Genomic DNA, 16,550 nt, shown 5'->3' with positions numbered 1-16,550 from the left:
TCTTGTTCTCACACAAATTCACTCACTTCCTGGCCTCCCCTTTGAAAGTTTCTATCACCTGTGCTATTGGCAAAACTAGGTATCTGCTTTCTAGGCAGCCCAGATCTACCTGAGGGAGGAGAATGAAATGATGGTAGTTTTCCTGAAGTTATTTTCAAGCCTACTGCCAGTTAAAATTGCAAAGCAAAGCAGAATCGACAACCTCATCCTAACTGGGTATTGCAATTCTAACCATCTGCCTACAGGTGTAAATCAGGAATAAGAGAAAATCAACGGAGTCACGCTTCTGCATCAGATCAGACTACAAAAAGAACAAGGTCTTGAGCTCAGATGCAGTGGGATGATGTGAAGCATGACAGCTACCAGGAGACAGAAGAAGGGTGCGTTGGCCTCACATTCCTGTGTGAATCACCATGGCATTTTTTCTTTCCAAAGTTTCAGCTGCATGGAGGAAAAATCAGTTCGAACAAGAGAGACAGAGCTTACGTATATTCTTCCTGCCTGCACCAGAGCGAGGGGTGAAGACAGAGGAATGTGGAGAGGAAGGGAACTGCAGTCTGCATTTTATCCATGAGGGCCCATCCCCACTGCATGGGAAGCCAGCTGGCTCCTCGTGGGACTGATCTTCATTAAGCAGACTGTATGTATACATCATGTGAAACCAAGACAGAGTTTTTAGCTCCTTAAACTATTCACCTTTAGCACTGGAGCTGAGGGAAAATGCTTCTGACCAGGAGCCAAACTGGAGGCTAAATTGGAACAAACGCATCCTAAGAAAACTGCTCCTGGTGCAGCCCTGCTGGTAGGACACTGCAGAAACCTTAGCTGACTCCAGGCAGGTAACTTCTGAGGAATCGATTCTGCTGGTTTATTTACAGGTTCTGCTTAAATATTTGCCTTACTGGGTGCGTGACATCTGTTTAGGCAGATTAACAATTTGTATTTGTTCTGCTCTATGGTATGTTGATTTTCAATATTTGCTGTGGAAGAGTCTGGTTCCCCCTATTAATATTTAAAAATAAGGATTTGCACTTCAGTTGCACTTGGGTATTCCAATGGCTTCTGCAGTTATTATAGACACTGGGCAGGAGTCAGGAAAGTCAGCAGAGATGGGAACAGACCCTGACTGCTGTCTCTTCCCCCTAGCCCTGCTCTTCCATAAAAAAGAGCAAAGGCATTTGCTTTTTTAGATTACTAAGACAGTGCTGGAAGGTTATGTTTTTCAGGGGAACCAAACTCATTTTTCTTGCCACTGGCTTTATTCCTTCTTTTCTTCATTGTATGTCATAATTTTATTCTTATATCAAATTGATTATTCTGACTTCTTGGCAACTCCTGCTGTAGAGAGATTCTTCTAACTCCCACAGATCCTGTAACACTGATCAAAAGTCAACACTTTTACTGCCTATTGCCTCAATATCAACAATGGGTGAGTAACAGTAGAGTATTCCTAATGGCAGACCAAAGATGTGAAACAAGACAGAAACAATACATTCATCAGCAGGTTGAACAAATGCTTTAGTTAGGACCTGTTTTACCTTCTCCCACTGCTCACAGACATGTAATAGCATACCAGAACTCCTGTGAAGGCAGTAGTTTGTGAATTTGCACCTTGATTTTTGCACAAGTAGCTCCCTAGTTTTTTAAAAGCCCAGTGATACGAAGACAGAATTTGTGGGTTTTAAGCCCTGTAGTTTGCCTGCTTTTGGAAAAGTAACTCTGTTTGCATGTAAAACATCTCAGATTTTGTGGAGCTGACATTAAGAAGACCGTTGTTCAGCAGTATAAATATATGTCTAACCACCCTGGATTAGTTATGCTCTGAATCATGTCTCCTCACATCCTATGATTCTTGTGCATTTCCAATTCACCCTGGTGCTATGGGGAAAGTGATGAAGCTATTCTTTAACTCTTCAAAATAAAGTGACAATTGAAAGTAGTCATTTTGTAATCTGATTGAAACACCTCCAACACAGATCACTTTTAACCTGAGGCAGATCCTACCTCTGTATGACTGGTAAAATATGACTGTGGGTCTGGTGTTTTCCAGACCACCATCAACCAAGATCTGACTTAGCCTGTATGGTCATGGTTACAATTGCCAGTGGTTTTATGCATTTTTCATTTACTAAATTGCATCCTGAGCTTCTGAAAGCCCACCTCTCCCACTGCCAGTCTCCCTCTGCCATCTCTTTCATACTGTTCTTCAGTGTTTGTTCTTCTGGGCTTAGATGTGCAGCTGTGCACAGGAATCCACAGAGCAACAGTGCTTCACCGCTGAAGTAGCAGTCAAGTGCCAAGAACTTCCTTGTGATATGCAGAAATCAGGGCATTCTCTGGGTAGGAAAAGACCTCAAGCCAACCTTTAGCTGCAACAGTATAAGCAAACAGCCCTTCCCAAAGGACGGCTACAGCTGTTCTTGCTGACAGAATCCAGGTTCCAGCCATGGCTGTTAATGAACAAGTTCTTTGAATAAGTCTTCTTTGCTTATTTGTTCTAGGGAAAATATTTGTCACTGAAATTCAATGCAAGATGTAAAATTCTCTCTTATGTATCATCATTTCTCTTACTTCCATCCCAGACCTAATTTAGTGTCATATAAATTAACGTAACTAGAACACAAGAATCTACCCGCTTGCCATTTAGCTTAAACTGTGTGTTGACACAGACCATTAGTGCTGTGTGCCAGACCTGAACCAGGAAAAATGTCTGAATCTTAAATGTGGATCAAGGACGTAAATATGCAGCCAAGGGTATGATTTGGTCAGCACTTTCCTGAAGGTCTGCTAATACCTGTTCATTAAGTCCTATCTGTTGTGATATCCAGTCCCAGTACAGTTAACGACAAGACGATTACGAGTGCAAGGCATGCACTAGAAGTAGTCACTGCTGAAGGTTTTACCACCCACACAAAACCCTACGCCTTCCCCATTCTTCTGAAGTGCAATAATCGCTGGAGAGTCTGGATCCTGTTAAGAGTCACTGTAAGTTTGATTCCAGCATCTCATTTATCATTTCATTTCCCAAGCAGTATGCATGACTGCACACTGGCTGACAGTCTTTATAAGGTTCATCCTGCTAATCACATGTATTCTTCAGAAAGCAGTTCCCTGGATTCTGCAAAATCTCCATGATTTCTGCAATTTTGGCAGACAAAACCTCCTTGGGTAGAATGATGATCTCAGGCAGTTTCTCACAGACTGTCAGAGCGTAAATGACAAATGCGGGAGATCTTAGGGCCCCATCTTCCTGGCTAGCCTTCACGTTTGCATCTACTTTTTGGCTTTGGTGAGGTTTTAAAAGTTCTCTCTCAGATACACGAGAACAATCTCATGTATTCTGGTTTTACTGTTCTGGTCAAGGCATTTGGCTGAGATCTGTTACACTGAAACCACTATAAATTTGCCAGTTTTTAAGGATTTCGGGCACTTTGAGACAAATTTTTCTCCTTCACGCTTTGGCTTAGTGCATCCTTTCATAAAATCTTTCTGATGATCCAAAAGTAGCTCTGACTTTGCCATTACCCAGGAGGTCTGGCAGAGCTAACCTTCTGGACTTCAAGGTATAGAAATTGAAAGGAATAAAAACGACCTGATTATTTTGATGTGGTAACAGAGGGATATTGTCATTTCCCAGACCTGCAAGGAACACCATTACAAACGATCCAGTCAAGTTTGGCCAGAACCTGACTCCATGACTCAGTTTCACCTGTAACAAGGGGTGATTCATTGCTGCTGGCAAAGCAGTTAAGTGACAACAGTTACTTCTGCAACGTATGACATTGGAAGCTGGAACTTTATGTGTGAAATCTTATGTTACAAGATCGGGATGTTACAGCAATTCAGCATGGCTGCTCTAACACTCCTGCTACTTACTGCACGCAGGTGTTTGGTACTTGTGGGTTGACCACAAGTTTGGTATTGACCTCAGGTGGTGAGTGTTTGAAAAGTGGCAGCACCCTTCATGAGCACTGAAGGCCTAGCAAATTAATACAGATGACATAAAAAAAAATAAATCAGGTTGTAGCATCTCAAAGAATGATGACCTCATATTGTATTCAACACCCTTTGGCTGTCCAGCTGAAATAATCTCATACTTATTACCATGGTGTTAATTTGGAACCAGCTTTGGAGAAAGCTTTAATTTACACTTCTGGAGCTGCAAATGTCCCATAACCACACTGCACCTCTCAGCTCTATTGCTGCAGTTTCAAACGCTTTTCTCCATGAAATGAGAATCACTTTGGCAACTATCACAGATAATAAAACTGTCCAGTTCAATGCACCAGGAGCAGCAATGGGGGCTCAAATGCTTTGTCTCATTTCCTACAGTTAGTGCTTACAGGTAAAATTCTCTGTAATTAATGGTTTGCAAGCATTTCTTCTGCTCTTTAGTAAGGGAGATGTAACAACTTAGTTGTATTTTTGACCAGGAAAGGTTACTGAACTACAATTTCCTTCCAGCTAATGTTGCAAAATGAGCAGGATGTGCATTTGTTGACTTGAACGTCACTTTTCATGGAAATTTTTGAAGAACACTATAGAAGTGTGTGAAAGGGGATAGCAACAGATTACACTTCCACTCAGCCCTCGTTATTAAATTAATTAATAAGGCTTAAACTTCAAGGAACAGAACTGGAAAGGAAGGAAAAAAATGACTTCAGGAGTACGTTTGTGCAGCCTCATCCAAATGTTTAGGCTTTTATGCCCAGTTTAAGATAGGGCTCAATTTATCATAAGCACAGCGTACTGAAAGGTCCACTCAAAATGAAAAAGCTGATATATTTTTTTGCCCTGGCATAAATACTTCAGCCATGATAGATAAGAAGAAGTCCAAAGCTTTGTGCCACGGTAGTTCTTATTTTTCAAATCAGTGCTTTGGGACACTGCTCAGTGTTTTTCTTCCTAAAGAACTTCTGAAATAAAAATTGTGTCATCCCTTAAAATCAACATCGTGCATTCTGAAAGGAACGCTTGTTGTCCCATATCAGCCAGTATGTGTCCTACTCTTTTCACAATCCACTCTGAAAGGAAATGCCAAACATTATTGCAGTCATTCACCAAAAGAAATTCCGGATGAAAAGCATTTATCTGTTGCAGAAAGAATAAGAGTAAGTAAGGTTTTCATATTGATTTTTGAGTATGTGTCTGAGAATGTGATTTGATGCCAGTACAAAGCATGAGCAGGGTGGCACAAGTTAAGACAACTAATGCATTTCTTGCCTTCTGAAAACAATCAAAATTATACTTTATCGTTCAAGCAGAACATTAAGGCAAGTCATATCATACCATGATGAGTTCCTCCCACTCCTTTATTATCCTCTCCTTATTTCTTCTCTGAATCAAAGATATTTCCCAATAATCCACACCTACAATACTGTTTTATTATGTTTTGGACAGATTAATCCAGAAAGGAACAGTATTTCTCATTAGCATGCAGTCAAATTAGGGTTTCTGTGAAGGACTTCTGGAACTTATTTTGAGATCTGGAAATAAAAAGGGTTGAGATTTCCGAGGTGCTCATTATTATAGAGAGGTTTGTGTTTTGTTTTGCTTTTTTTTTCTCTCCCTGCTGTAGTGCAGTGCTGATCATTTTATCTTTAGGGTGATTCCTATTTTTTGATGGAGTCCCATTTTATCTTGTGGCTCGATGACAGCGGAAGTGAAATAACCAAGAAGGCAGTCCAAGAACTGTGCTGCAGCAGTGTGAACAAGAGATCAGGGCTGAGGAAGGCATAGGAATATCATCTTTTGGCATCCCCAAAGTTGTATGCCTCAAACTACATCTTAAGTGGCAGTAACGTGGCCTAGAAAATTACTTACTGTAATCCATGGTATGAGACATCAGGCATGCTGCACAGGCGGGCAGACAGCATCTGAAGGATTAGCAACAATTGCTCTAAAGCCTCAAAGAACTGAGGTGCCACCAAGTAAGTGGTAAGACAGCAGAATTATAAGACATCATGACGTTTTTATTGCAGCAGGAAAGCTACATTTATTGAGCCGTATATATTAACATGTAGATCACCTCATTTCTTGGCAAGTTCAGTCACGTTAACTTTTCCTGCTAGCAGCCATGGGCATGAATTAAGCAAGTGTTGGGCATCTCTACAACTATGCTCGATCCCTTCACCCTGACAGAAACCAACGAGGACATCAGGCACGCAGCACTGCTCAGGAAGCAGTCAGATCACACTGTTATTACTTCTCCTTTACAAAGACTATCACAACTATCACATTACAGCCGGAGCACTGGGCCGCATGTGGCTGCTGTAGGAGAAAAAGAAAACAAGCAGGCTGGAGGCAGAAGAGCAGTTGCGTAAGGCAAGCAACAGGTGCCTCACATCCTTCAGATCGTGAATATGTCTCCCAGTGATGTTTATCTGCAAAAGGCAGAGCAGCAAAATTGCATTTTGGCAGTTTTGCTGGGTCCTGTCCTCAGGCAGACGTGCCAGCCATGGCTCGTTTCAACGTGAATCATTCCTTGTGGGGACATCCACCGGCCATTGTCATGTCATTTTACTTCGAGAGAGGAACTTTGTAATGTCTTCCAGCAAGACAATAAAGCCATACCACATCCTGTTGCAATCGTTGTGTTACACGGTGTCATCCTGGCCATCCTGTGTAGGAAGTCACTTCTGCACTAATGACACGCAAACAAGGACGCCATCATTTTGAAACAGCAGTGGTGGTCCCTCCTCAAGGACAGCAGGGCAGCTTCCTGCCTAGGAGTTGTAATCAGTATTTTAACATTTCTGCTCATTGAGAGTGCTTTTCTTCTGAAAACACAGCATTGTGCCACGTTTCTACCTAAGGTCCCGGTGTAGTTCATTAGCAAGTTCAGAATAATTTTCTGTCCCTGTAAGAGGTTGCATTAGATTCTCTCTTTCAGCATAAACCCACAGGTCAGGAACAGAAGAGAGGGGACATGTGCATGGTTTCTGACAGCACTTGTGCTCTTACCAGATGCCATCTGATAGCATTTAGTGCAGGGCTTACCACAGGTTGCAAAACTCCAGCACCTGACCACAAGCATCCCATTTTCCTAGCTCTTGAGGAGTATCAAGAACAGCATCCCCTTACCCACAGTAGGGCTTTTGCACACTGCCACAGCAAGGCTGAATAATGCTGGCAGTGACTCAGCATGCTCTGCACGCTGCCCGCTTGCAGCGCCACAGTTCTTCCAAGTCCAGGGAGCCTTTCCACACCCTTCAGCACTCTTGCACAATCAGCTGCTAATGGCTATGGTCCTAAGTATCAACGACGAAGCCAGAACCACAACACCAAGACCAGAACCTGAAGCTCCCATTCCAGCATCGGTGTTTGACTGGAGAAATTGTCTGAAATTCCCTCCAAAGACACAAAAGGGCTTTGTGAAAAGAGAACATGGGCATGTGTATTTTCTGTCTAGTCCATATCTAGTATGGGTTAACATTCTACAGGCAAGGTATATTTGATATTTGAAGTCATACACTTGAATCTGCATGTGGATACTTAGATAAATGACCTAGTTACAACATCTGCTCTGCGTTTATAATTGCTGCTGAGGTTGCTGGATATCTGTAACAGTGGTAATCAAGACAATTTAAGTACCTTGCTTAAGGAGTGCCCATGTAAGAACATGGGCCTATTAAAAATTATCAGGTTAAGGCAAGTCCCTCATGAAATAAAAATGTTAAGAGCCACCCAGGACAAAATGAGCACTTCAATTACATTTATTGCATTTACATGATGTGAAACATTGATTAAGTCAGAGGAAAGACAATAATGTGCTTGAAGTGCTAACCTGGAACTCAGGAGATTTCAGTCCACCTTTTGGCTTCACTGGAGAGTTTTGAGACTCTGGGATTATCAGTCAGGGTAGGATCTGCAAAGATGCAACTGTCATCCTCTAAGGTGATTCCAGAGCAAATTAATTACATTTGAAGATTTAGGCTTTATTTCTTTGTGCCTGACTTCCCCACTGTAAGATTACCTAGCTGCATAGCTAGAAGCTGCCTGTCTCCCAGGACATGAATTACCACGAGTTACCACAGTTCTGTTCCAGAGGTTCAGAAAAAGAAACACTCTAAGGCTTACAGCCTGAAGAAATGTTAGTTTAAAGGCCATAAGAATTCAACAATTAATGTTTTTATTTTAGGGAAAAGTGTGCACCTTTACAAAATGGGAAGAGGGGATTGCTGTAGGTTATGTGATTAAACGAATGATTAACAAAATTCTTAGACATAACAGGTACAGACTTCAGACAAGGCAAGTAAATCTAGGTTTTCTTTTTGCACGCATAGGATTTGTGAGTTATCAAGTAGGATTTAAGACATGGATCTGGAAGACCTTTGAAAAAAAACACTCTCATTCTATCTGTTGTGCTTGAAAATAGGCATCTTAACAGTATGAGCATAACTTTAACACTTCAGGCACTTGAACATTTTCAGATTGAAGCTGAATATGGGATTTAGTAATGCAAAAGCTTGCTTTCTTGCTTTCTACAATCTATCTACTTTACAACCCTCTAGGAAGGATTCCAGCAATACCTTTCGCCCTCACTGCATTTCATAAACTAACACAAAAAATAGTATTTATGTTGGATTATGGTTTTGCTCCACACCTTAGAACAAGGAAATTTAGCTACAGCTGACACCCTGTTTTTCAATGCAAGCTGTTTTGTTTTCACAGTAATGGCAGTGATAAACACTAGTTGGAAGTTGAATTTCCTTCTAAAAACTGAATCAGGTCAAATGTAGGATTTTGATGACTTACTTCTCTTTTGCATTACTTGACCTGATACTTAATTGGAGATTACAAGGGTCTTATTCATCCCACTGAAGTCACTGGGATGGTTTCCCTTCTGCAGTATTCACTTGTGAAATCTAAGATTTTTTCCCTTTGTCTCACATGCCTTAACAATATCATTTAAGTTAAAAATACAAGAAGGATTTTGGGCCAGTATGTGACTTGGTGCACATTTCAAATGCATAGTCATTAAAGGTATTTATGACTACCCTGTAGTCGTGCATAAGTCCTACCACCACTGCCATTTCTGCAGCATCAAATTCCTTTTAAATACACGCAACCCGGCGGTCCTTTTGAACTTTTTATTGTACTCTCTCAGAGCGTGTAAGATAAGCAAACATAACAGGGGGACAGCTGTGAAAGGAGCATTATATTCCACTGTAATCTTTTACTTCAAAAAGCCTGAGATCATGCTTTACAGAAGTAGATCTCATTAAAGAGATGTTTTAGGATGGTATTGACTGAAGGAAATTATTAGTAACACTGGAGATAAACAGAATCCACTTGAGTGCTTCTTTATATAAACATGGATTGCAAAGTAAAGAGTCTTCCCGGTTATTATTTGAATACCATTATATAAATATCTTCCTTTTCCAGTTAATATCTAGTGTGAAACATCAACCAGATGCTAGCATCAGGAATCAGGGCTCATATGTAGTAAAGCAAGTCAACAACACATTGATGTGAGGCCCCAAGAGCCAGCTGCTCCCCAGGGACCAGGGAGCCAAGTACAAGAACCCAGCAGGCAGGGCAGGAGCCTCACTGCCCAGAGCCCATCCCACCACAACTGAACAAGGTGAGCCAGGCAGGCCCAGAGATCACAGCCAGGCTCAACCCAGAGTCAAGATCATGGCAGTAAAACAAGTCCAAGGTCAAAGGGGAAAGCCAGTTCACAGTACAGGGGAGCAGAGCAACACAGTCCTTGACCATACAGGTCCACAGATGATGCTGAACAAGACACCTACTTCCAACACAGCTCAGGAAAAAGCTAAAGCACCAAAGCCAGAGCTTAAATGAGCTTCAGGGCCCCTGAACATGGGGGTGTGTATGGAGGAGGCTGCAGATGAGGCCAGTCAAGGCTATTAGGGCCAATTAAAATCACAGAATCATTAAGGTTGGAATAGACCTCTAAGATCACTGGCACTCTCAGAGCCCCCAAGAGCAGGCAATCCGTGGTGCAATGAGATCACTAATGCTAGAAAAGCTGTTTTGGCCTGCTAGTCATTTTTAGTGGGCTTTAATGAGGTTCTTGAAAGACTCAGCTGGAAATACTGAAGGGGCAAATCTTCTGCAGGAACAAAAAGCTGTAATAATCCACAGCATTTCTTCCTTCAGTTGTAGAGTAGGAATTTTCAAGTTTCAGCTTTAGAAGGGACCTCTGTGCTTTTCCTGAAGGCTTGCTTTCTTCCCCTATCTAATAAACAGAAATAAAATTCAAACTAAATCATTTCTGAAAAGCAAGGGAAAAATACAGAGGCCTTTCTTCCAGTTCTGGCACATCAGTAAAGACTTCTCAGAATCTCTTTGCCTCCCATCTTCAAACAGCAGCCAAGCTGTAGATATATTGCTTTATTTGAATTGTATCCAGTACACACCTCTCAGTGTAAACAGTCCTTTACTCTGTGAGAACACCTGCCCAGTGCCAGATATTGAAGGGATTTTTAATCACAAGTGCTTTCTATGGGCTTGATCTTTTGTCCTTTGTCACCAGTGGCAAAACTTCCTAGCGCTGTTTCATGGTCCAGTTGTTAGCTGTGGATGCCTTTGGTTTTGCTGAAAGCTCAGAAGTGCCACTAGTCATGAGATGTTAGACTGAATTTATTCACATTGCCCAATGAGAGGTGTTACCTAGACGCAGCTTGTTAGCACTAATAACCATTGCTCACTTCTTTTTTTTCTAGGTCAGTGGCTTTTACTGTTGTAGCAGGAAAGAAAAAATGCTGAAGCACGTGCCCCAAGACATGGTGCAGAAAGAGATGAAGCATTTTCCCCCACATTTGGTAAGGTATTTATTTTTGAGCAAGACACAGCAGTACACTAGCAGGATATTTTGATAACACCAAAAGTGTCATCAATTAAATGAATGTGAAAAAGGTAAAATGCCTGAAATATGATCCCACTTCCCCTGAAGATTTTCAATTGTATGTTTAAATGCTTTGTGACCTATTTTAAGGGTCTGCCCCAGTACAAGGACTAAACTGGTTTCTTTAGTATAGCTTTGAACCAACGTAGAGAATGATCTGATATTCACGTGATTTTCAAAACATGACAAAGAGGTGCTCACATTCTATTTTATGAGGAATATCATTTATGATACAATATCGAAAGCAATAAGCAGTGACAAGTTACTGCACGCATAGACAAACCACTCAGGAAATAGCAAGCTGTTGAGAGTTCCTCTTCCACACAGGTGCTCCATTGTATTATAAAGCCTGTTCTGGAGTTTGTGCTTGCTGTGGTTTTGCTGTGTCAGTTTCAGGCATACCCACCTGGTCCTGGAAGTTCGGATTATCCTTATGGGTCATAACCCGTAAGAAGCTTACGTTTACTAGAGAGACATGTCACACATCAGCCTCAGTGACAAGTGTATGATTGGGAGGATGTCACCACATCTAAGCCTCTAGCAGGTGATTCCATGCTGGCAAACCTCCCAAGGACTGCAGCACACCACTAGCTCAATCATTTTGTGCTCACAGATCCAGCAGGCAAGAGCTCAGTGCTATATACAGTACTGGGACCTATCTTGTTTAATATCTTTATTGATGACCTAGATGAGGGGATTGAGTGTATCTTCAATAAGTTTGCAGATGACACCAAGTTGGGAGGTAGTGTCAATCTGCCTGAGGGTAGGGTTGCCCTTCAGAGGGATCTGGATAGGCTGGACTGCTGGGCTGAAGTTTAACAAGGCCAAGTGCCAGGTCCTGCACTTTGGCCACAATAAGCCTATGCAGTGCTATAGGCTTGAGGCAGAGTGGCTAGAGGACTGTGAAAAGGAAAGGAACCTGGGAATGCTGATCAATGTTTGGCTGAACATGATCCGGCAGTGTGCCCAGGTGGCCAAAAAGGCCATTTGCATCCTGGCTTGTATCAGGAATAGTGTAGCCAGCAGGAGTGGGGAGGTGATCGTCCCCATTTACTTGGCTCTGGTGAGGCCGCACCTCGAGTCCTGTGTTCAGTTTTGGGCCCCTCGCTACAAGAAGGACATTGAGGTGCTTGAGCAAGTCCAGAGAAGGGCAACGAAGCTGGTGAGGGGTCTGGAGCACAAGTGTTATGTGGAGCAGCTGAAGGAGCTGGGATTATTTAGTCTGGCAAAGAGGAGGCTCAGGGGAGACCTTATTGCACTCTACAACTTCCTGAAGGGAGGTTGTGATGAGAAAGGGGTTGGCCTCTTCTCAGATAACTAATGATAGGACTCAAGGAAATGGCCACAAGTTGTGCCTACGGAGGTTTAGGTATCAGGAAAAACTTTTTCTCTCAAAGAGTGGTCAGGCACTGGAACAGCCTGCCCAGGGAGGTGGTGGAGTCACCATCCCTCCCTGTGTTCAAGAAGCACCTGGACAAGATGCTACAAGATACGATTTAATAGCTTAGTGGGTAGTATTGGTGATAGAACAGTTGGACTAGATGATCCTGTAGGTCCTCTCCAACCTTATGCTTCTATACAACTGCAGCATCTGATGGGAAGATGTTTAGCCTCTTAGCAGTCTAGCCACTCATTCATCTGAAAGCTCAAAGAAAGGATATTTACCTCTTCACAACAATGGCAGAAACAACTTTGTGCATTTCTGACAGAAAAACCTACAATGAACATTTCTTCAGGCTTCAACATTTTTAATCCAGATTATTTGCTTTAGTAGTACTTGGCCTTGCTAGGAATATTTGGATTTCTCTTTGCAAGTGCTTCATAGACTGTAGTATCATTTAGCTTTGTACATGACCATTTGTTTATTTATTTTTGCCACTGAACCACAGTGGAGCTTGTAAATGAAGGTGAACATCTTATGGCCTTACTCTGCTATTATTTCTTGCCCATGAAGATCTCCTGATGTCCTTGACTATGACCTCCTATTCACATCAGCTCCCCCAGCCTCAAACTCAACACAGGTAGGGTAGCGCTTTGGTAGGGAAGTGCTAAGTATGGGTCCTCAGGTGCAGCTGGCTGGCCATGCTGGGGAGAGCTTATGACCATCCAAGTCTGTCCCCTCCTGCCCTTTTCTCTGTCCCAGTCACCACAGTAAAATGCAGCACAAAGTGTAATTATAGCACTCCTTGAAGCAACCTCATTAGGAAATCAATTTTTTCCCCCACAGATGTTTTAGCCAGGAGCACAAAACATCCTGCTCCCGGCAACCCACTCTAGAAGTTTTGCCTCCCACCGTTTCTTTGATCGAATAAATACAAGGTAAGCAATTCCTAGCCCTGTCGTAGTGAGTTTCTCCTTACACAGCAGGAGAAACGCGGTTAGCCCTTTCCGTGCTTCCTTTACCCTTCCTGTGGCACAGGCAGGCGCACAGTTCCACCTTGAGGCCAAGTCGGACACAGCAGCCTTTTGTCACCGACGTTCAGAGCTTGCCCTTAATGGTAAGGAGCAGACCAACACCAAGCCCCAAATCCTAGTCTAGCCATGCACTTTTCTAGCACGTTGAGTTCATTCCACCTGACCATTATTTGTGTGCAAGATTTTGCTCTTGCCCCGGAAGCTGTGGCTGTTGTGACTGTAGTTGTTCCCCACCATTATCCCCAGCTGTCATCCCATTACTGTTATTAGATCTGATCCTATATCCTCAAAAGGCCACTGATGGGAGACTTAATTGATACATGCTGTAAAGTACTTACAGCATGCAACTTAGCCTCTTGAACTGGAAGTTTTCACTTTCCTTATGGACTTCAGGTCAATGAGCACATGCCCCCAGGTAGAGCTGTGGAACTTTGATACATTTGCGTTTTCATCTATCTTCTTTGCTTTAATGGAATATAAGATATGAAGATATTCCTTTCTTTTATATACATTTTAGTAGTTTATTTCTATTCCTATATTACATTAGCACACTTCTGAAATTTGTACTTAATAGAAATAAGCATTTTTATTTTGAACAGTAACTTTTAAAATATTCATTATTGACCTACTGGCTAATTCTAATTCTTTTTATATAGTTATAAACTGAACATTTTTGTTCCTTTGATAAAAGAGACTACTGCATCCTGCCTTTTGTTTCTAATATTTTATTCTTCTACATCAGCCCTTTCTCCTCTCATTTACTGAGGAATGTGGTGGACACTGATTTCCTCTGGGAAAATACCAGAAAAAGTACCCATATCACCTGGGTCCTCTGCCTGCCCACCCACCAATTCATGCTGACACCTGAGGAGGTCCCAGTCCACAGCTTTCCCTGACAAAAACTTTGTTAACCCTTTGTCCGTGTTCTCCGTTTAGCCCCCGATTCACTGACTCATCTTCATTTTTTTTTTTTTGATTTTATTTATTTTTTTTGCCTCATCCAGACAAATGACTTAAAGGTCTGTAATTTCACAGACTCACAGAAGACTTAGCTTTCAAAATGGGCTTCTAGATGCCATTTTCAAGTCTGGTTAAACCAAGACAGGTTTAAGTGAGGGGTCTGGCATCTGGGTTTGTATCTACACATTTCATATACCAAACTTCCTATTCCTTTCATCTTTTCTGTATTTGATGTTTCTTTAAATTTTGAAAGCTACTTTTAGAAAGGTCTAATAGCCTCATTAACAGTTTAATTACACAGGCTTTTAAAAGATCTTCCCAACACAAACAACTTATTTTTCCCTGAACTACAAAGAGCCACTAGAGCATTCTCAGCAGTGCCTTTTACTCTGATACACAGATGCTGACAGGCCTGACAACCCCTCAACCAGCAAGAGAGCAATTTTATTCCAGCTTTGCCAAGTGAAATACAAGCTTCTGTCAAGAATAACTCAATCAGCCAAGTAGCATCCTCGGGGCCGCACCACCTGGTGGTGTTTTCACTCCACTGCATCTTTATTAACCAAGGGTTACAGGACAGGTGTTACTCAAAAGCTCATAGGTGTTTCCCTGTGTTATTTTGTTGACAGAAATTAGATGAGATGGTTAGTATTAATACTTACATTGGAATGGCATTTCTGTTTCTTTAGAGACCAGCACGAAGGCTCAAATATATATCAGGAGCTTTCATCATCTGAAGAGTGAATAAAATGAAGAAATAAGAAACAAGCCCAATGTAGGAAAGTAGTTAGCATATCACATTATTTTTGTTAGTATATAGCACTTAGATTAATCTTTTGAATTCAATACCATTTTCTGAGTTAATATATCTAAAGAAGGCTTGCAATAAAATATCTTTCTCAAAAAGAACTTGAATGAAAGCAGAAAAAAATCAGAAAGCAGAAGGGTAAACAGCTTAAGTAAGAACTGACAGAAATTTTGAATTTCACAAGAACCTCTGACAAAAGAGTCTTTTTTCCCCATCTGGCTGCTACATTACACTTGTATTCATTTTACAAGAGAAACTTCAAGTTCAAACATTTTAAATCCAAATACATGTTTGCATGGATACTGTATTCAGACCAAGAAAATATATCCCTTCTGAACATGCTTTTACAGCAAATGATAAAAATTACTATTATACAGTAATGCAGAGCCCCATCAGCTTGTATAAGTGTTGCAAATATGTGCACAATGACCACAGATTTAAGCTCCATGGTACAAAGAATTTGAAGTTCCTTGATTTGAGTGTCTTAGCTCAGCCACTTTTAACTACATTTGATGCTATGCTTGTATTTTGTGATAAGAAGGCAAAAAGCACAGGTAGAGTAAAGTCCTTTAAATGAATACACCACGGATGTTATGTCCAGCATTGCAGTCCCAGTCACCCTGGAAGATGGAGCAGAGTGAGAGCAATGACTCCTGCAAATCCCAGGTGCACATTTTGCTGTAGAAACCACAAGAGGCCAGTGCAAGCTCACCCTATGGGGCTGCAGGTTGCCTGCAGCACAAGCTCAGCCGACAGTAGCAGACACCCTGCCCCACTGCTTCCCTGACACTGATTTGGGCTCACTACACCTCTTGGTCACCTCAGCTGCAAAGCAAGTCCTCTTGTAACTTAGCATAACAAGCCAGGCAGAGCCACAGATTGTAGCCATGTTGAACCACACATCCAGTTACCAGGCAAGGTTACAGTGATGATGCAGGTCTGAAAAATCCACACAGGTCAAAATCAGGTCATGCAGCAATTGCTCACTTAAGTCTATAACAACATCAAAGGAATTTAGTTTACATATCACAATCAATAGAATCCACAGCTAAATACAAACATTACTATGACCAGGACAGAGACAAATCCTCCTATAACACAACTCAGTAAAAAGATCAAAGATCCTTTAATTGGATCTTAAATAGAGTCTTGGACCAATGGTCAGGGATCAGGGCTGGGGAGATTCCAGGTGAGGCAGATCAGGGTCATTAAGGCCAATTGTTGCTGTTAGACCCCTAATACTGAACGAGATCATACTTTTCATTTTGCAGTGTGGAATTATGCATGTGTTTGCTGTGCAGAGTCCATCATGTTGGCAAAAGGTATATTCTGAACCAGGCAGGGCCTTGCCCATTGCTGTGGAGTGGACAAAGCAGAAGGATCCAGCCCCAGAAGAATGTCACCATAATGAAATTTCAGGTAACAACGGCAGCTGTCTGTGAACAGCAGAGCACTGTCCCTTTTCAAAGATACTGTTGTTATTTAAGTGCAAAT

The 16,550-nt window shown here is 41.8% G+C and overlaps 2 long non-coding RNA genes across 5 annotated transcripts in view; one reads left to right on the top strand and one right to left on the bottom strand.

The window, feature by feature from the left end:
* The window catches only part of LOC137855827 (uncharacterized), a 38,193-nt gene extending 31,605 nt beyond the window's left edge, over positions 1-6,588 (top strand). Inside the window, exon 4 of the long non-coding RNA XR_011095973.1 lies at positions 246-6,588. This is a non-coding gene — a long non-coding RNA (uncharacterized lncRNA). The remainder of the gene's footprint in view (positions 1-245) is intronic.
* A 5,629-nt stretch (positions 6,589-12,217) lies between these two features.
* Positions 12,218-16,314, bottom strand: LOC137855828 (uncharacterized). 4 transcript variants are annotated; one of them, XR_011095977.1, is made up of 5 exons: positions 15,968-16,314; positions 15,769-15,881; positions 14,911-14,981; positions 13,627-13,752; positions 12,218-12,511 (listed from the first exon to the last, which is right to left on the bottom strand). It is a non-coding gene; the product is annotated as an uncharacterized lncRNA (long non-coding RNA). The 4 variants fall into 4 exon arrangements; XR_011095976.1 differs by having other exon boundaries at positions 12,218-13,752; XR_011095974.1 differs by lacking the exons at positions 12,218-12,511; positions 13,627-13,752 and adding an exon at positions 13,759-14,801.
* Between the last annotated feature and the right edge of the window lie 236 nt (positions 16,315-16,550).

This window comes from Anas acuta, chromosome 4, assembly GCF_963932015.1.
Source record: "Anas acuta chromosome 4, bAnaAcu1.1, whole genome shotgun sequence".
Lineage (NCBI taxonomy): Eukaryota > Metazoa > Chordata > Aves > Anseriformes > Anatidae > Anas > Anas acuta.
Note: the sequence above shows the minus strand (reverse complement) of the source record. Positions and strands in the feature narration are given on the sequence as shown.